At 40.8% G+C, this 21,511-nt stretch overlaps 4 non-coding genes across 4 annotated transcripts; 1 reads left to right on the top strand and 3 right to left on the bottom strand.

The window, feature by feature from the left end:
* Positions 1-799: 799 nt before the first annotated feature.
* On the bottom strand, positions 800-872 carry TRNAA-AGC (transfer RNA alanine (anticodon AGC)). The gene has a single exon. It is a non-coding gene; the product is annotated as a tRNA-Ala (tRNA).
* Positions 873-3,043: 2,171 nt separating this feature from the next.
* Positions 3,044-3,116, bottom strand: TRNAM-CAU (transfer RNA methionine (anticodon CAU)). Its single transcript has one exon. It is a non-coding gene; the product is annotated as a tRNA-Met (tRNA).
* A 4,163-nt stretch (positions 3,117-7,279) lies between these two features.
* On the bottom strand, positions 7,280-7,352 carry TRNAR-ACG (transfer RNA arginine (anticodon ACG)). Its single transcript has one exon. It is a non-coding gene; the product is annotated as a tRNA-Arg (tRNA).
* A 9,570-nt stretch (positions 7,353-16,922) lies between these two features.
* On the top strand, positions 16,923-17,016 carry TRNAI-UAU (transfer RNA isoleucine (anticodon UAU)). The gene is made up of 2 exons: positions 16,923-16,960; positions 16,981-17,016. It is a non-coding gene; the product is annotated as a tRNA-Ile (tRNA).
* Positions 17,017-21,511: the final 4,495 nt, after the last annotated feature.

Below are 21,511 nucleotides of genomic sequence, written 5' to 3'. Positions count from 1 at the left end.
TTGAGAAACAGACTTTTAGATTCCAAATTGTTATCTTTTTTCCTGCTCTAGCTCGTGATCTCACTGTCTGTTCTCCACAATAGCTCATTCATCCACACTCTATCTAATTCCCAACCTCCTCTATGCTGGCCTTTTGGGCTTAGACTTCCAAGTCAATTTTGGCTCATTCTCCTCCTTCAAAATCCACATCCACTACCCTGCCAAATACTGAACATTATTCTTGTGACGCTCTCTTGAATCTATCCCTTGCTTTCCATTCAGTCAGTACATATTCATTGGGGAGCTGCTGTGTGCTGGGCAGTAGGCTCAGGTGATTCAGAACGAATCTGACCACACAGATCTCTGGAGCTAGAAGGATAAATATGGACAAGGAATGATCCTCTTCCGGTTTCACTACTTTCAGTCTCCCTGGCATTTGCAGCTAAATAATGCTTTTAAAAATATTTGTTTTCATAATGTCCCTCTGCTTCACTCTGACCATTTTTGATTTTATAAGTTTTGATATGATCTTGCTTTTCTTTCAACTCTTTGGTAGAACCTCATTGTGATTTTGCTTTATAAGGTAAATTCCACCCATTGGTGCATGGTGTTATATTTTCAATCTGTTTTTTGATTTTTTTAATCTACTTGATTTATCATTAATGAGACATGTACATACCAAAGACCAGTAGAGTCAGCGTTGCCCCGTTTTGTCCTTGCCCAGAGAAGGGTCCAAAGTGTATAGTTTTTTCATTTCTTTCTATAGTTTGGAAGATTTGCGGTTATCAACAAGAGCTCCTCCGTTGAACCGGTAAAAGGCTGGAGAATGTGGGCATCGATCCCACTACCTCTCGCATGCTAAGCGAGCGCTCTACCACTTGAGCTAATTCCCCACCTTCAATCTTCCCCTTTTCCTCCCATTTTTCAGAGGACCATCTCCATCCACTTCATTCCTTCTGGGGCCGACCAGAAGGTCAGGAAAAGTCAGGGCCATTAGGTTGGAGTAGGGGCACATCCTCTCAAAGATACTCTGCGGCAAGCGCGCGGTTGGTACCTATTCCTCTAGTAAGGGAGGGAGAAAGTCGCCTTGGGAAAGGTCTGGCCGCAAAAGTACAGGTTTCAGATTTTCCGGGACGGAAGAGGGCACGTCCCAGTTGAGAGGACTCACGCAGAACACCAGGCTAATGCGGGAGGACTATCTCAGGTTGCTTACCTGTTTCTTAAGCACGAAACTAAAGCAGCAAAGGAACATAAGTGGGATGATCACTGGTTCCTTTTAGGGGAGGCGGTGGGCTGAATTTTCCCTATGGTGGAAAGCAAAAGGCAGCGCTTGTTTCCGCGCCAAGGACCTCTCATGTGTTAGGCGAGCGTGATAACCACTACACCACGAAAACCTCCGCTTTGCATTGTTTCTGAGATAGTTATTGAATTCTTGCTGAGTCGGGTCTTGAGAAGTTACATATTTACACTATATGGAAGAACGAAAATACATAGTGTTACATACAAGAGCCATAGGAATTTAGAGGCGAGACGTATCAGAGCGAAGGAAAAATATATGGACATTGAAGTGTACAGATGAAGAGTGAACACAGGATGGAAGGAACAGGCATGGAGGTAGGGATCCTGTGTTCAGAAATATACCGGTTCAGTTGGCGGGGGTGTACGTGCGTGTGCGTGTGTGTAAAATAGACATGTAGGGAAACAGTGATTGAAAAGCCTGGACACAGGAGGATACATTGGAGAAAACATTGTGGAGCCTTAAGAACCCTTGAAAAAATTCCACGCAGCTGGCTTACATGATCAAGGTAACATTTTATGAAAGGTTTTTAATTTTGAATGCCAAATAGGTAGGAAATAGGGAAACCAGAATTGAAGAGAACGAAAAAGAAGTTATAAGATATTAAGGGATTGAGTGAGGTTTATTCTTTTAGCTCCTAAGATTAGCAATAGCATGAGTCTTTCTGCATCTCCATCCCAGTACACTGTCTGGCACAGAATACATTCTCCATAAACATTATAGAATGGATGAAGGCATAGATGAATGAGAAGAAAGAGAAAGACTCTGGAGAGGTTGTGCAGGAAAGATCTACAGTATTTGACGATGTCTCAAGACACTGGATGTAGAGTTTTGAGGGAGAAGAAGGAGTCAAGGACAATTAGAAGTCTTGAACCTGGGTGGCAGACACAGAAGTGATTTTGAATTCATGTCTGATGAATGGAAAAATGAATCCACTCATTTAAAAATATTTGTTCTATGAATGTATGAAGGAAGAAAGCAAGTGGTATGGAGAAAAACTGCTTATGAGACTATACCTTAAATTAAAAGTGAAGCTCACATATTTTCATACAGAAAAAAACAACTTTTCATGTCTGGTTTTGCTCCTTAGAGCTATTAGACCTGAGAAAAATGATTCAACTCCTCTGAAATTCAATTTCATCTTTCAGATAGAAATAATGATATTTGGGTTAGCTGCAAAGCTAAATCAAATGACTTGCATAAAATTAATAAACTTTTAGTACAATTTCTAGAATGTGTTGCAGATGTGAGGGCTACAGAAGCTACCCCACTTCCTCCTCCTATGTGCCATATTTCCAAAATCTCATAACAACCACAGCTGTTTTTATAGAGAAATACACGATGTGTGGAAGAGCTCCAAATTTCTAACTGCACCCAGAACAGTGCATTAACAAGAAATATTTGTTACATAATTAAAAGAATAAATGATTTTGCCCTTCCCCATCCCTTAACTGTGGTTGGACGACATTTAGAGCACGAATTTAGAAAAGAAAATTCCCCTGCTTCTTCCATCGGGTGGAGAGGAAGACCAAAAATATGGTATAGATTTTGTTTTCTAGTGTAATCTACTTTTCTTGTCTACTTCACTCAAACCACTGAGAGGTGCAACAAACCAGAAAGCTGATTTCATCCTCTTGAGCAAATATAGAATATTGAAACATTTATCAAATGCTTATCTGGCAGCATTTGCTAATTTTCCTTTGTGTTGATTTCTTTAAGCACAGATGACACATACTTCGCCAGCCCGACTGTAAAAACAATAGGTCCTACCCTCTCTGAGGCTCGAACTCAGGACCTTCAGATTATGAGACTGACGCGCTGCCCACTGCGCTAAGAGAGCAGGCATCCTGCAGTTTTGGCTTTGAAAGTAAAATATGAAATAGTATTTTCCAAGAACATCTGCTTTATCTGTTTCCAGTTTTTAAAGAGTGTATGTGCTCAATGTTACTTGAAAATCACTCCGTTTAACCCAATGTTACCCAGGTAAGATTCCACACCTATGAAAGGTGGAGTCCATGTCTTTCCGATATTCACCCTAAGATAGGACCATCTGGACCTCGGCACTAGGGACAATTCATTGTGTCTGTCTTTTGCTGGTCTTGTGTTTGAATGACGTCGTATTTCCTGCTCTCAGAGAGCTCAGTGGATCTTACACCTTTCATAATCTCCTTTGTTGAAAGAAAAGTAGGAGGTGCCCAGTTAACATTAGTTCACTGACTGAATGAATCAATAGCCCTCAAATTTGTCTACAGTCCATACTTCTCTGTCTTAGTCTACATCTCCACTTGCATCTACATGACTGGAGACATTCTTCTCTACAAAAACTTAAACTGAACTTAATGAAAAGTCTCCCTGCTTTTTTTTTTTTTCAGTCGTATGTGCCATTCATCCTGCTAAGAGATTTATGGAGATTATTTCATGTAGTCTAATTGAATTTTGGAAACAAAACTATTTATCATAATGTTACCAAACCAAACTTGGGGCCAATGGCCCCAGTGCAGCAAAGCCAGTCTGCTGACATCAGGTTGTGGTGAAGGAAAGTACAGCATTTATTGCAGGGTGCCAAGCAAGGAGAACTGGCTCAAACGACCCAAACTCCCCAAAAGCTTTCAGAGAAGAGTTTTTAAACACAGTGTGAGGGAGATATTCACAGGGTGTATAATCAGCCAATGTGAAATTGCCTGATTAACTGATGGTGAGGTAACAGGGTGGTATTTTGGAAAACTCAATTATCAATTTTCTGGCTCTGACAAGTCTGGGATCTACACACTACTGATCAGCATGCAGTCACCTTTTTCCATCTGTTGGGAGTTTTAGTATCTGCAAAACAACTGAAAGATATGGCTCAGAATATTATCCATAGCCCTTAAGGAGGAACTAAATGCTCTTGAGTTTGTCTTATGGCTAAACTATCAATATTATTATTTGTCTTGTTTGACTGCTTTCCTTTGTCTTCACTTTCTCACTTCTCTGATTAAATTTGCTCTTTGAACTGGGGGAAGGCCTAGGATGCTAAAGCTTTTCTACAAACAAGAGGCAGGCAGGGGATACGGGGGATGGGGGGGGAATCTGTCCCCAGGAAGGCCCTAAAGGGTCCTGCTCAGTTTCAATAATTTGCATTTTCCAGATATAATGGAAGCTCAGAGAAGTTATGTTCTTAAGGTTCTAGAGCAGGTAAATGGCAAAGCCTGAATTGAGAACCAGATTATTAGATTGCAAAACATGAGCTCTTTCTCTACTCCAGCTCATCATCTCACTGTCTGTTCTTCTCCACAGTAGTCCATTCATCCATACACCAGCTATCCAATTCCCAACCTCCTCTGTACTGGCCTTTTTGAGCTTAGACTTCCAAGTCAACTTTGACTCATTCTCCTCCTTCAAACCCCATATCCAATGACTTGCCAAATATTGAACGTTATTCTTGTGCAGCTCTTTTGAATCTGACACTTCCTTTGTGTTCATTTGGTACATAATTCACTGGGGAGCTGCATTTTGTCAGACACTGCAATAGATTCTGGGGTTCTGAAGGGATCATACTACCCTGACCTCAAGAGATAGCAGAAAAAAAAATGTGGATGTGGGATGCTCAACTTCCAGATTCTCCAATTGAATCTCCAGGTATTTACAGCTAAGAAACTCTTTCTAAAATATGAGTTTCATGATACCATTCTTTTATTCTCTAACCATTCTTGATTCCTTAATTCTAATATGATCTTGTTTCTCAATCACTGATCCTTGTTTCTACTTGCATTGTGATCTTGATCAATTAGATCCATTGGTTGATGGCATTGTTCAGTTCTTCAATCTCTTCGATGATTTTTTTTTTGTCTACTAGACAAAAAAATTATTCAATTATTGAAAGAGAATGGTTTTGAAGCTCTGTGGCCAGGGACTACACTTTTAGGATTGTTGTGTCTTCTTGGACAATTGACCCTTTATAATCATGTAACATTCTTCATTACCGCTGGTAAATTTCTTTGCTTTGAAGTCTACTTTGGCTGATACCAATACATTCACTTAAGCTTTCTTTTGATTAGTGATTTCATGTTGTATCTTTTCCTATTTTCTCATTTTAAACCTACCTCTATCATTACATTTGAAGTGAGTTTCTTATGGACACTGTTTATATTTAATCCATTCTGACAATTTGTGATTTTTAATTGATGTATTTAGACCATTTACCTTTAAGGTAATTATTGCTAGTTTTGAATAGAGGTCTACCATTTTATAATTTGTTTTCTGTTTGTTTCCTCTCTTTTTATTCTTCTATTTTCCTCCTCCTCCAATTTGGTACCCTGCTGGAATGGTACTGAAATGCAAATTTAGTTACCGCCCAGCCTAAATTCATTTACCAGCAAACTTTGCTTACAGAAAGTGTCCAAATACTTGCTCTAGGGATTTCCATATAAACACATATTTTCACAGTGTATTTAGAATAAATATTTTATAATTCAAGTGGAATGTGGAAACCTTATCACCATTTAGGCTCTTTTACCCTAATCCCTGCTCATCACACTGAGCAGATGACATCTGAACTTTCCAGCTGTAAAGTTTCATAGTGACCAAGGTTTCAGGCTGATAATAAAAAGGAGATGATAAAGTCTTCCAATCTTCCTAATGAATTTGAAGGGGGGAAAATACTGGAACGTGGTTTATTATTCACTTTTCTGGGAAACACTTGAGAGATCTGATTATGGTGTTCGTTTACTTATGGTTCTGTTGGTTACAGCCTGCGGTTAACAGCCATTACCTTGTCAGTAATCTGGATAACCGAAATAGCCATTACCTTGTTAGAAATCCCCGAAACAGAGTGAAGCATAACTACAAGGTGTGTGTGGGGGGGGGGCAGGGGGTGTCAGTACCAATGAGTTTGAAAGTAGGAAGGGAATGAGAATGCAAATTCGTAAAGACTTGTCTCCTACCCGGCACACACAATTGCTATTAATAGTGGTTGTCATTGGCTCAGCAACCCGGGCAGTGGTATTGGTGGCGTCTGCCTTTTGACTCCAGAAATGTATCTCCTATTCCACGCTTTTAAAGAAAAGGTTTGAGCTGGATTATCCTAAAAGGCCACAACGCAGCAGGGATGAAAGGAGCTGCTCTCCTTCTTTTCTCTTCTTCATTTTCTTTGTTTGTCGTCCGAATTCCATCAGCCGCCTCCCGCGCTCTTTCAGCGTGGGTCTCAGTAGACAAGGATGGAAAAACTAGTCCATTTACTGCCCTTCTTCTGTCAGCGGCCCCGGATGCTGTGCATCCTTGACCTTCACGAGAAGGCTCTTCTCGAGGGCAGAGACCATAGGGACTCCTTACCTTTGAGCCGCGAAGCTTGGGCTGCGCTTGATGCACGCCATGCGCGGCGTTGGATTGATGTTCTGCAGATACCTGCGGGGCAGGTAAACTTGCTGCTAGCTCTTCCCAGCAGATCCCAAACCCATCTCAGTCACTTCATAGACACAAGATCCACATCGTTCTCGTTTACTGTGTGAAGGTCTCATCGCTTACGAGCTGCTTCTCCTCACTCGTGGTTCCTTTAACACCTGACTGCTGATTCCCTCCCCACTTACGTTTCTCTCCTTTGTTGTTTATGACATCGCTGTAGTTTGTTTCGGTGTGGACTTGGACAGCTGAGCACTGGAGAAAATTTAGCACGATTCGTCGAGGATTCTATTCATACTAACTCTCAAGTGAGCACTGTGTTCTCAAGAGGCAAGTGTTCTGAAAATGGAGTTTCTTATGCAAGACGGGCTAGTACAGAAGATATTATTAGTCGATTTGTACAAGATTCTTGTCCTATTCTTTTGTATATCTTTTCTAGTCGCGCCCCGCCGCGCCCCGCCGCGCCCCGCCGCGCCCCGCCCCATCTTCCCTCCATTCTTCCCGGTTGTGTGGTGATCGAAGAACAACACCACAGGTTTTATAAGGACCTCCTCGTAATAAAACAGTCGTAAGTGGATTGTAAGTAACACAGGACATACCTTCCCCGAAAATAGGGAACGAGAGCCTCGAGCCAGCCAGGAGTCGAACCTGGAACCTTCTGATCCGTAGTCAGACGCGTTATCCATTGCGCCACTGGCCCTACTCTTGCTAGTTTTCTTTAAACCATTATTAATTAGCCTTTACGAGGTTTTTGCATTTTCATACCATCGAATTTCTGGATGTGGCTTGATGTGCACTGTCCTTCTTCTGATTTGTCTGCCCTCTTCTCTTCCAGATGATAGACTATAAAGATTCGCGGTCTACTTTGAAGCCTCATTATAGCAATAACCTGCCAGCCCCAGGTCCTTGACCTCGTGGTGAGGGACCTGGAAGTAACAAATGATGGACTTTTTAGGGCTTTGATAGTGAAAGAAGGAAACAGGAAACAAGGACCAGAGTAAACAAACGGAATAGCGGAAATACTCGCAAACCTAATCGAGTTATTAATTCTTCCCCAGTTTGGATGGTGTTCTTTCCTGTACTCCTAGGGTGCAGAACACACCCCTCATTTTGGCATTTATCACAGTGTTGTGAACAGTTGTTTGCTCCGCGGTCCTCCCTACTCAATTTTATATTCCTTAAGGGCAGCACGCTCGGTATCTACAATGACTAATCTTACATTAAAAGTCTGCATGCGTGAATGAAGAGTTGAGTGAGAAAAATGCCAGTGAGCAACAGGAAAACAATTTAATTTATGGTACACGTAGGCATCACGAATCTGTGATTCCATGCTATCTTAACCCGGGTGTTTAATTGGAAGAGCAGTGGAGTGCCGTATACAGCAGCAGAATCCTAGTTTCCCGAATATAGGTTTGTGGCTCACAGTGGCTGTTTATGTGCTCAGGGGCTGAGGCTGGGCATGTGTCCATTAAGTCTAAAGCCAGCGACAATCAGACGGTAGGGCTGGGCTGGAGCTAGTGGCTGAGAAGTAGGCTTTCTAAGTGAAGAGAAGGTCTAGTCTGCTGATATAAAAGAAAAAGCTTAGTGAACCAAGCGCGCACCAGACTGATATATTTAATACCACTTAGTGGTTGGCTTCGAGTTTTTCCTGATGCCAGTCATCAGGGGGACTTACAACACAATGCTTATAAAACTATAAGACATCTATAGCCCAAAGATCCCTCCGCAATCAAGGAAACTTTCAGTGATAGCTCTACAACAATTCAAACAACAGCATTCAATTGGCTTAAACAAAGTGGATTTATTATTGCACGTAACAAGTCTGGAAGCTAGAGAGGCTACGTGCCTCGTTAACTCGGTGCCTCCATGATGTTATCAGGACCAAGATTTTTTGAATCTTTGTGTTCTGTCATTCTCAATATATGGATCTCATACTTCAGTTGGTTTCCTTCCAGTACCTCAAACTCTCACAATATCAAGGTAAAGTCCAGAAAAAAAACCAAACAGACTTCTTTACCGTGTCTCTTGTTGAGAACAATTTCTCTGATATGCTCCCCAGTGGATTTCCCCCACATTGGCTAAATTTGTATCATATATTCTCACCTAATCCAAGTACTGCCAAGAATGTGACCACTGTGATTAATTAGATCAATCATAACTCTGCCTCAGGAGCTGAGAATTGGGCCCACCTCCTGCAAAGCCAAGGCAGTATAGAGAAGGTTATGTGAATAAAATCATGTTTCTGTTGGAAAGGAGGAATGGGGGCACTGGTGTTGGTGACTGGTGGTGGAATAGGCAAGCAGTATTATACCTGCTATACCCTACCATCCCCATATTTGGAATAAAATGAAATACTTTTTAAAAGCATTTTTCAGAGCTCCATTCCTTACGTTATTAACTCACATTAGACATAGATAAATTTCCAGATCTAACCATCATAAAAGGCATTTGATATACAGCTTATATTCAGTATTTGTATTCAGAGCAAATACATTAATTGTACATGATGACATGTTGACTTATAAATCAGAATTGTGTTAAGTTTGGCTATTAATAATTCCATACATCACCGATCTTCATGACTGCATAGTAAAATGACACTACAGTTTCTGAATTTGGAGTGTCAGAGGCTAATACATGTATAATGGTGTAAAGATCTGAAGCTCAACCTTAAATAGTTCCAGGACAGGGCAGGAATCTTAAATTCCTAACTCTGGAAATCAGTAGTTTATGCTACCTAAACTTGTCTGTAAAGTATATAACACTCACTGGTCCCCAGGCTTATTTTTGCAGCTTTTAAAATAACAGTTGGCAGTTTAAATTTGTTTCTTTATCACAATCTGTTCATTTCCAGAATAAGCATAGTTTAACGTTTTCTGTCGTAATGTTTACTCTCTATTCTTATCACTGTTCACGTAGAAGAAACTTGATACAGAAAAAAAAGAGCAGACTGAGAGAGAGACTCTGCCTTTTACTGGAATATGTGAATTTGGACAAATCACTTTACTTTTTAGTCACCCCACTACCTTATCTGCAAAATGGGATGATACTTACTTTGCAGGTTTGTGGTGAGATTAAATTACACAAAGCAGGTAAAGTCCTGGCAACTATTTAGGCTGTCAATAAAAAGTAGCCGTCATTGATAGCAATGTCCAACTGCTTCCCAATCTTCTAAAGCTTAATCTTGATAACTCAAAAAGCATATATTGAATATTCATTTACCGAGCAAAATGTGAAAACCTAAGGATTCACAGGTAAAGCTTAATCCAAATTCCTCAAAAAACTAACATCAAGTCAGAGAGACAAATCTAAATTCATAATTACAATACAACAGGAGAAATGCTACTCCAGAAATAAAGAAGAAAATGTGCCAGCAGCATGGAAGTACAGCAATTAACTCTGGAGGGGAAGTCAGGGGAAGCTCTTCATGACATCGCATTTCAACTTAATCTTGAAGGAGAAACAAATTTGACTTTGTGAAGAAGGAGGAAATAAAGGGCCAGAGGGTTCCGTACTTGTATGACTAAAAGTTACAAAAGTTGCCTGGTGTATTTGAGGAAAGCAGTTTCATGTAGTAGAGCTACAGTTTTAATTGGCATGGAGAGTAGGAACTGGAGGAGCAGGAAAAGTGGCTGGAAAGGCAGCTTGATGGGGCACACTAGGGGGTTCTAATATACTGACAATATTGTTTTTTTCTAGATATGGTGGCTCATTTCTTATCCTTACAACGGTACATATACATTTTAATACTTTTTGCATGTATAACATGTATGAGATGCATCACAATAAAAAAATTAAAACATTTCGAAAGATAGGTTGGTGCCAATTTATAAATAACTTTATTTATCAAGATAAGGAATTTATCCTGAAGGCAAGAAGAAGGCAAAATAAGTTTTTAAGGAGAACATTCTCAGCTCTGTGTTTCAGGAAGATGGAGTTGAGCAGCATTTGTAGAGGTAGACCTCAGTCTGGGCAGGGATAACAAAGGCCTGGTCTGGATGACTAAGCGTGAGGAGGGCTCAGAGAGGGTAACAAAGGTTTGGTTGAAGTGGAAAGGACAGGCTTTGATGATTCATTGAAAGTGATGAGCAAGGGGTTATTAGGCGAGTGCTTGCATTTATGGATCAGGAAATTCCTTTAACCTTTAATGAATAGTAAAAAACATAGTCTCCTGAAGGAAATGAGCTCCAATTCTAGCCCCCAAAGTCTCTCATGTAGCCCCGATTCTACCAGAACTTTCTTTGAGTCTATGAGCTACCCCCTTCATCTTTCCAATAAATTCACTTTTTGTCATTGTTGTTTGAGGTACTTTGGATAAGGTTTTGTTACCTGCAACAAAAAGAGTCTTGAACAATACGGTAGTGAATAGATTCCACTCATAAAATTCCCAGGGAACAGAAAATTTTTATCAAAACTTAGGCTTCATAAGTGGAGAAAGATTTTTGTTACTGTTAAAAGAACTACTGCCAGGAGACCCCCAATACCGGTGAAAGGGTTGGGAGGTAGGTGCCTAGAGAATCTTCAAGGTGAGGAGAAGTTTTTCCGTTCCAAGTCTCCAAGGCCAAACACACTCAACCCTCCCCACACCCCAACTGTGTCTCCTCTTTTGTGAAAATCTAAGTTCCCAGAATCCTAATCCTTATCTGAACAATGATTAGTAACAGGCCAACGCTTTCCAGTCTTACACAGTAATTAAACAAGAGTGTGTGTATAGCTGTGAAGTCTTGAATTACAAGCTGGACATGATTTTTCTTCTAAAATTAGCCTTCTCACCACCACTGAGGTTAGGCTAGCCATCTCTACCCGGTATCTTTTCTGTGACTGTTATTGAGTTCCCATTAGCCACTGATATTTGCAAGGGTTTCACTTGGATTGGTTGTACTAAGACACACTGAAGCCAACAATGACGGGAGCTGAACAAGCAGAGAATTCCTGAGGAAAGAATGACGATGCTGAAGATGAAAATGACTACCACACTTGATATTTATTATGAAATTTACAGTTTTTAAATGGGCTTAACAAATGAGAGTATGGTCTAGGAACCTAAAGTGCAGATTACTCTGTCAATCCCATTCTTTACTCCACCCACCCCATGCCCTACTACAATCTATCTCACACTTTCTCTCTCACTCTCCAAGACATGGTTCTTACAGTATGTACAGGAGCAATGGATTCTATGTTTTCTATAAAGTCAAAATTCTAACATTGTAGAGTAGGAGCAGCTGCGATGAGCAAACGAGATATCATTGCACCAAATCCATGTCCAAAAATTAACAGTACTCAAGGGAAATATTTGAAACCCACAAATATAATTGTTCTGAATTCAGGACCTACCCCCCAAACTCACAGAGCCCCCAGAACACTCACCAGATAAGAAAAACAGCGTGGTGCTGAATGAAAGGATGAAAGAGGGGTAGAGAAAGGCGATTTTTGCGTCCTTGTAAAAGTTAGTTACTTTCAAAACATGCAGAGAGTGCAGCAGTAGTGCAAGGAACACACAGATACCTGTTACTCAGAAAACAAGTGGCGGGCAACAACCCATCTAGTTAGCTTAGTCTATGGCCTTCAGGCTAATTCCCAAGACCTTAAGTTGTCTTTTTAACTCCCCATACACGATTTCTTTCCTTTTGTTGTCATTGTATTACCTTTTTCCTTAACAGTCCCTGAACAGTTTCTAAGAGGCTATGCCCAATGGACAACCACCCCAGCCCAGAACCAGAATGACTGAAGGAATCCTCTTTCTTTCATCCCTTACCTACGATGAAGAAGGTGATTGTGAAGACAAAATACTGTTTCCGGGTATCAGGAAGGGAACGAGGGAAGGCCAGGAGTATAAAGCTCAGGAAGAAGGAGAGAAGGAGGGCGCTGATCATGAAAATTCAACCAAATATGTAGCAGTCTGAATTGGGGAGGGAGAGGGGAGAAAGGCCAAGAGCTCCCTCTAGGGTCCCCTTCTTTCTGGGTCTGAATCCCCAGAATACTAAAGAAGCAGTGCAGAGACTTTAAGGTAGGAACCAATGGTAACTGGTGGGAAGCTTAGGGATGGAGGGAGAAGTAAGGTGCAAAAAGATCCAGAATAGTGATTCTAGCTGGGCTGGTATCCCTAGAGAGGCCTGATCCCCTGGCTCATTCTGAAATGAGCCAATGTTACCGATGGGAGTATAACTGCTTCCTTCAGGTGTACTGGGGCAGGAAAGGAGGCTGAAAATTCTGGGAAGGGACAGGGTTGGAGCAGGGCCCTCCCTTTCAAGCCCAGAACTTATTTGATGTTGATGGTAGAATCCAACATTTGATCTCACCACTGCATATTGCAAAGAGGGCGCTGAACAGGACTTGGGAATTGCTTGGGATTTCTATCCTCACCCAGGGAGAAAGGCTGAAGGCCCACCACAGAAGTGCAGAACCAGTGAAAGTACAGATGAGGATGAGAATGTGATATGGCTTAGCTATCCCACGTTTCACACAAAAGGGTGCTGACTGAAAAAAAAAAAAAAGGCGGGGGGTGGGTGGGGAGGAGGCAAAGAGTTAGATTTCCTCAGTTCCTTTGGGATTTCTCTCCATTCTTAAACACCCATGTAAGTCCAACCTCCTTGCCTTTTCTCATACTCAGCTTGCAGAGCTCTCCCTCCTCATCTCCTAACCCAATCCTCTCCAGGTCACAGACTGACCCTGTGTCTCTCACCAGCAAGAAGTGAAATCTTTCTCCTTGATCTATACGTCTTCTCTGAACCACTTGTACACAACCGTCCACAGTCTTGTATTGTTACTATGTTTTTCCTGGGTGTCTGGGTATCTTGTCTCATCACCTACACTAGAAGTCCCTGGAAAACAACAGCCCAACTTGTTAATCTCCCACCACACTTAGCGTAGTGCTTTACATATAGTAGGATCTCAGTGAATATCTGTTAACTGAAAGGAAAAAAACATAGCATATACCAAATACGTTCCCTAGTGATGTCAAGAGAAGTATAACTTTTCTGATGCTCTGCAGCCTCAACATTCCTCTCCACCAACACTCCCCTCAAATCACAGCCCCCTTCCCCCCTTCTCTCACTGTTAATGATCCCAGCTTACCTTTTCTCTTATTTCTTCTTTTAATATTTCTGTTTCAGCTTTCATCTTTTGATTATAGTTTGTTTTCTACAGCACCTTTTAACACAGAGGCCCATCCTAGCCTTCTCTTCAAGAGTAGAACCTTGTGGTACCTTCCTGTCTCCTCACTGGCAGAAACATTTAGTGACATCATAAGTATGTGAACTCTACATCCCAACAAAAATGTGAGGTCCTATCCTGCTGGCCCTGTTTTTAAAAAATATGTCATCTCCCAACCCGCTCCACCCAGCAAGGCCTTTGTTTTCTTTGATACACGTGTGCCTCAAAAGTTATGGCTTGTGTCCTTAGTTCTAACTTCTAATACAGAATAGGCAAGAGTACTGTATTCTTGTACAAGACTAAAGGACACTTGAGAGAGAAAATGGGATAATCAGGGAAATAACTGGGAAGATTTAAATGGAAATCAGTTTTGTGTTAAGGGTACAGTGGTTCATACTACACCCTTCAATTCCTTCACCAGAAAGATATTAAGACACGTAATGCCTTCTGATCTCAATGTTATTGTCTAACACACTGCTTGGCAATGGTGGACATTCTGTATGTTTGTTGATGAAGGAATTAACAAATAAATCAATAAATGGAAGTGAGACAAAAAAGCAGAGGGTTGCTAGGAACCTCTGTTTAAAATTTTCTTAAATGTAATCTCTGGGAAGGCAGGGATTCTATTTGTCTCTTCTATTCACTTATGACTTCTGGCACAAGGCAGGTGCTAAATAAATATTTGTGGAATCGATGACTAATCCAGGAACAAAAGGATCATCTTTAGGACAGAGGGTTGGCATATCTATCAGTTTCCCTCAACTGACTATTTTTGTTGTATGTGCACTGTATACCAACATATTCCTAGGATAAACTAGGATGTTAGAGTGTGCAATAGTAATACATTTCCAGCTTAGCACTATAGGTTTATGTGTCAATCAGTTAAACTATTAAAAGAGGATAGCATGATAATGCAATTGTCTGGGAAGAGAAGGACTATTTATGAAACCAGAGGTAACTCAACAAGGTAAAGACTACTTTTGACAATCATGTGCACATGGAAACCCAGCCCTGAGACTTAGAAAGAGTAGATATTGCAAGACAGTATCTTTAAGTCTCAAGGTTGGTGGGGTCCCCTTGAGAAGAGCACCATGCTTTCTCCTGGGCTTTGAACTGACCCCAGAAAACAAAGTATACAGGCAAATAGATTTCTTTTGATGTCAAAAAAGGAATAAAGGGGAACTATAAATATATTTAGCAAGCAAATTGTTTACTGTAAACAGTGGGTCACTTACTCTTTCCCTTATAGATAACTTCTCAGCCTACACATTAAAAAATTAATTAATTAATTACTCCACGTTCGCTTGAAGGCACACACTCCCTTAATATAAGACGACAGTTCTTTGTTTAAAATGACTTGGAAAAGGAATCAAGTAGGAGAAGCTAGAGACAGAGAACCTCGATTCAAATCCTAGTTTTGCCACTTACTTTTTGGCTAAGTCACTTCTTATAGTAAGAGATTGCTGCTGAATTTGCTGAATGTAATAGCAACATTGCACTCATATAAAGAAAAGAAAGTGAAATAAAAGAAAAAGAGTTCTTATCTCTAAGGCATACAAACTGAAGAAGTTAGGGTGAAATGATAATGTCTAGATTTTACTTCCACTCCCACCTCCAACCGCCTACCCCCAACACAAAAATAGTACTGGAAAGACAGAAGAAACAAGATTGGTAAAATGTGGATGATCGTAAGACCGATTACATGGGAGTTCATTATCTAATTACGTCAACTTCATTGTGTTTGGAAATTTCCATAATAATACGTTTAGAAATATAAATCTGACATCTCAGTCACCTAAAAGGCTAGAAGCCAATTTCTTTTTCTTTTGTAAACACTCTACTCACATGACTGAAAATGCTGCCTGCTCTCTATTATATTCAATTGTGCTCACTGATACATTTTTTAAATTGTATGACTTTTCGGGGTCTCTCAGATATAAACTCCACAAGAGATTGACTGTTTTGTTCATTTACACTTATCTTTTATTAAACACAGTAAGTGGTCAGAGAATATTGTTTATATATTATATCAATAAAAAAATCTACCCCTGTAGGATTGCTATAGAACTAGACTGAGAAAATAAATGTAAAAGTATTAAAAAAAAAAAGAAGCCCTGTGTAAATTCTACTTCAAACCATCATCATAATTATTATTGGAAATTTGAATCCTTTGCTCCATTTTTAAACATCATACCAAAATTTGACACCAGCATTGCTCCATGGGGATCCCTATTATCTCATTAAGAAAATTAAGTAACTTAAAGAAGTGACTAGAATGAAACTAAGTGTTTTAAAGAAACTCCTAGGACAGTATAAAAATTTATACACCAGGTAGTTTGTATTCTTGCCCAAATTTAAAATCTAGTAGCACACAGGCCGAATGAGCTATCGTTGCGCATATTTGAAACTATATGCTTGGATTCGGAATACTTAAAAGTCAACTGGGTCACAGCAGGTCGATGATACAAATGCGTTTGAGGTTCAAATACTGCTTTCTGAAGTTATCCAAATATTACATATGAAAAACGTCAAAGACATTCACTAAGAGCTATACCTTGGGGGTAGATTGTCTTCTAACTCGTGAAAGATTACCACCAAACTAAAGAGCTCTAAGCAAATGTGCTCTGGAAGCCCACAGGAATTCTGGATGCTCACACACTCTGAGATAGCCTGCAACGGCGTCGTGGTCCTCCCCCATTCACCCCCTCCCCAGGCTCAGAGAGCAAGCCTCCCTCCGACGCCCCGAGGAGAAGCATCCCGGAGAGAGACAAATGGAAGGGCTCCGGGAACCACGCAGCAGCAGAAGTCTCTGCCGCCCACTCTGCCCACTGAAAGTCCTCCTTGGAATGCTCGAGGAGGTCGGAGTCTCCCGAGGGTCTGCACTTTTCGCGGCCGTCTTTAAAGTATCCGCCCCCGTTTCCGCTAGCAGAGCACCCTCCACGTCTTCAGGATTGGTGGCCGGGTGGGGTCTGCAGCTGATCACAGTCCGCCTTTGTGCGCAAGATGCAGTTGCGGGACTCCGGGAAGGATGGAGGTACTTGGACCTTTGCGACCGGAGAAAAACTCTGAATATTCCTGCATAGACCATGTAATGGGTGACCAAAAGAGAAAAACGGGAGCTCCAGTGGCGCAATCGGACAGCGCGCGGTACTTATACGGTAGTATGTGTGCGAGTGATGCCGAGGTTGTGAGTTCGACCCTCACCTGGAGCACCATTTTGCAATCGGAGATGGCATCCCTTGAAGAGACCCTTTCCCCTTTGCTTTCCTGTCTACTACACCATCTTCGATGTGTTTGTTTGAATTTGTCCTATAGCATTTATTCTTACCGCTCCCTTAGCGCCAATTAGCGTCAAGCAATTACCAACTGAATGAATCTTTTGTGCTGCAGTGGGTTAGCTTCTCTAATTCTTTATCCCCACCTTGTCTTGCAAGCTGGTCTCAAATAAAGAACATTTCCTGACACCACCACCCCCACCCCCCCACCCCCCACCCCCCACCCCGCATCTCTCACTTTGCTCTTAGGACCATAATTCCTCAGGGATCCCCTGGTGCGTACTTAGAAATCGCTAAGTAACTTCCCAGAGGTGATAAGCATTGAACTCCATTAGAAGGAATCAAAAGTGGGAACTTGCATGGAGTTCCTGCTTGATTAAAGCTCTGGTTCGGGGGGGAAAATAAAATACTGTTTTCTGAAAAGAGAGTCACCTGTAGTATTTTTCCTGCATTTAATTTCACCCTGATGAACTAACAACCATGCAGCAGCTTTCATCAACTGAGAAACAAAATCTGGCATCCTCAAATGATCCAACTGTCTGGGCCTGGAAAAGGATGAGTGATAATGAGGCCCAGAAACCAGAAACCTGTAGAACAACATTACAGGAAAAAGCATATTGTTGTGAGCGGTGTAGGTAGGAAGTAGGTAGTGGTTTTGACTTAAAAATATGCTCCCCCCTCCACAATGACACAAGGAGTCTGCCTGGTCATACATCTTATCACATGCCTCCCTACTTCACCCCAAGAGGGTGAATTGAACTAAGTAATTTAGAGTACTTTTCCTAGCTGTGAATATTATCCCATACTTGAAAGCATGTATGTCCCACCCAGGACAGGTCACAGAAGGTGCATGTAATAAAGCTGGGTCCAGAGAACTCTCTCTTGAGGTCTGGATTCTTAAATACGTCCTGCATGTACCAGGACATTGTCCAGTCACAGAGTCATCTCCCTGGGAAAGGTAGGGAGGTCCCATCCAGAAAAGCACCAGATAATAAAGTGGACACTTTATCACTTCATAGCTCCTGCTAAGCCACCAGGGTATCTTGGAAGCTGTCAAAGTATATATTTAGGTTATCTGCAGTATTTTGTATCATACTAGACATTTTGTTTTATTTAATATGATTTTAATTCCTTAGATTTAAAAACTTAACCATTGCACCCATTGAAACATAAACTGAAGCACATTAAAATTTATAAGGGTTTACTTGAGCAAGCACCCATTCAAATTAGGGAGTGCCAAACAAAAAGTGGTTAGGAGGCTCTGCAGGCAGAAGCTAGAGGCAAGACTTTTGTAGAGATGTCAGAAGCAAAGCAAAGCAATTATTTGATTGGCTATAGCTTAAGACTGCTTTATGTGGGAAAGCCTAGCTTGTTCATTGTGATAAGCTGTTCTTAAATTTCATTTTCTCAGATTCCAGTTTTGGTTTGCTTACCTAAGCTACCAAGGCATTTAGAGCCACCTCAGTCTAATGGTGTCCTCGTTTAATTACTTTAACAAAGTCCTACCAAATTGTGCTTTCCTTTTACAAATAGTATAAAAACATACAGTAAACATACATTGTAAACTTAGTAAAATAAAATTGGGCTTTATAAAATTAGAAACTTACATGAAAAGAGTAAATATGGCGTCTTAGTTGGTTTGGGTGGCTATAACAGAAATACATAGAATGGGTGGCTTGTAAAAAAACCCAACATTTATTTTTCACAGTGCTGGAGGCTGGAAAGACCAAGATTAATACACCAGCTGATCAGGTGTCTGGTGAGAGCCTTCTGGTTTTGCTGACTTCCTACATGGTGGAAGGGGCAAGCAAGCTCTGTGGGGCCTTTAAAAAAATTTTTTTATTGCGGTGTAGTTGATTTACAATGTTGTGTTAGTTTCTGCTGTACAGTGAAGTGAATCAGTTATACTCTGGGGCCTTGTAAATGAAGGCACAAATCCCATGCATGAAGGCTCTGCCCTCATTAGCTAATCATCTCCCAAAGGCCCCACCTCCTAATACCGTCACCCTGACCATTAGATTTTCAAAATATAAATTTTAGGGGGGCACAAATATTCAGACCGTAGCACATAGAAAACAAAGTAGTTCTACTAATATATATTTTCAAACGCTTTTTTCTTTGAGAAAAAAAGAAAAATGTAGTCAGAGCATAATATAGTCAGAAAATAATGAAAATGAGATATCTTAAAGTTTATATGATTCTGTCAAGGCTCCACTTAGGTTTCAATTCTAATCCTTAAAAGCTTCTGTAATTACAGAGAATAAAATAAATATATGCACCACGGCCTTCTTTTTTTCCTCATTAAGTGTCATCACTTGCTCTGGATTTGTTCCCCACCACTGTGCCCTTGTCTTGGGTGTTGTAGAATGGTAAACAACCTCATGGAAAAAACATGAATGTTTTAACTACCTCCCTTTAACACATCCAATTATTCCTGGCTTTGAATCGGCCTCATAAGCCGCTGACCCAAAACTGGAGAATGCGGGCATCGATCCCGCTACCCCTCGCATGCAAAGCGAGTGCTCTTCCGTTTGAGCTAATTCCCCTTCGCTTGCAAGTTGACGTCATCGATATCATCTCTATATCAATATGTCTTTCAGGCCTTCTAGGATCCATTGGTAATTTTATGCCCACCAAGGCCAAACTGTACGGAATGGAGTTGAGACAACTCATAAGCAGCCTCGGGCAGGAATCCCGACCACCGAGCAAAGGAGAGTGAAAAACAGCTAGACCTGGAAGGTCTCTCTCTCTAGGAAAGATCTAGCTTAGCCCTATTTTAACTTCCTGGACCTCTCCGCAGAGGAAGAGGAAGCCCTGAGCAGGACCACCGACTCATCACTTAGCTCTCTCCAAATGCTCTGCGCTCCTCTTTTGTAATAAAAGGAGGGCTATCACTGAATAGAGAAGTTTAGAGACTTCTGCAGGTGTAAAGAAGAGCAAAGCTCCAGCACAGCCTCACAGTCCAGGCTTTTCCACATGCGGCTTCTGAAAACATATGAGCTACTCTCACACATTTTCCCCAAAGAAGCTATTTTGATTTTCCCAAGATACATCGCTACCAAATACGGGATGCAGCCAGAGTGTGAGTGGAAGAGTGCAGGGGAGGCTGGTGAGAGAGGTCAGAGGTCTATCGCCAAGGTGTAGGTCATCGATAGTTATTAAAGGGTTTTAATCAGGCTTATAGTATGCTCAGGGTGCCAGTTTACCGTCTTGATGTCTGGGTAGACAGTGGGCTGGAGCTGGCATGCTGATTACTTAACCAGGAGATCTCTGACATCCACAGAGCATGGCCAGAGAGTGAGATAACTCAGTCAGGTATTTGAGAGTTAAGTCACCCCGAGAATAGTTGGACTGGATGCCTAAAGAGGGAAGAGATGGATGAAGGCAATGAGGAGCAACTTTAGTCTTGATTTTAAAATGCGGGAGTGGAAGAGAGCGGCAGGGCAGACTATTAGGAAGGTAGTAGTCTTGAACTTGCAAGCTTATGTTACTCAAGCCTTGCACTTTTGTAGAAATCTACTGAGAATAATTTTGCTTCTTGTTTTATGCATAGACCATCTCATTTTAAACAGTGAAATCTAGAAGCATTCCTACTTTGTAGAATTTTAATGGCAATAGAAAATAAATGGAAACACAAGTAATAGACAATAGCATAATAAACAAACAAACAAAAACTGTTGTTCTCTCCACAGCTGTTCCTGAAAATAGTGGCAGAATTTGCTGATTGAAAACTATTTATTCAACAAATTATACTGATAACTTCTAGAATTTTGAAGATGAATGAACACCCTCTTTATCTATTAAAGATTCTTATTGAACAGATGAAAGGAAACACAAAATAATATAATGTCTGAGATTAACCTTACAATAATATGGAAAACCAGTTTGGCAAAATGTTGATAATTGTTGAAGCATATGTGATGCGTACTTGGAGATACTTGACTCTTTCCTATTCTCTCAGTAATTTCTTTTGGGGCTATGATTAGATATATGGTAGAACTTCTCTCCTAGCCTTCATTCTTCCTAGTCCTCTTTCCTAATTTCCAACTACCTGTATCAGTGGATAGTATTTTACATAGTTCCCTCAAATCTAACTTCCAGTTTCCTAATTCTCCCTTCTGCTTTATCTAATCTGCCATCTAATAAATCTGTTTAAGTATATGTTTTCAGTGTTTTAATTTTCAAATTCCTCTTTAATAATTTCAAATACATGAGGGTGTATTACTTTCCCAATGATTCACCACCCCTTCCTGTGAAAGGCCTATTTTTGACAATTTTCCTGTTAATTATACTGTCCTTCCTTGTGAAAGGAATATAATTCCTTTACCCTTTGCTATCAGAACTGACAACAGGATGAATCATATGATTGCTTTGTACGCCTGCTTGCCTTTGCTCAAGCCCTTTCCTCAGTCTGGGACAACCTCATTCTTCA

The sequence above is a fragment of the Physeter macrocephalus genome, chromosome 18, assembly GCF_002837175.3.
Source record: "Physeter macrocephalus isolate SW-GA chromosome 18, ASM283717v5, whole genome shotgun sequence".
Lineage (NCBI taxonomy): Eukaryota > Metazoa > Chordata > Mammalia > Artiodactyla > Physeteridae > Physeter > Physeter macrocephalus.
The sequence above is the reverse complement of the archived record's forward strand: the minus strand, read 5'-3'. Positions and strand labels throughout refer to the sequence as shown.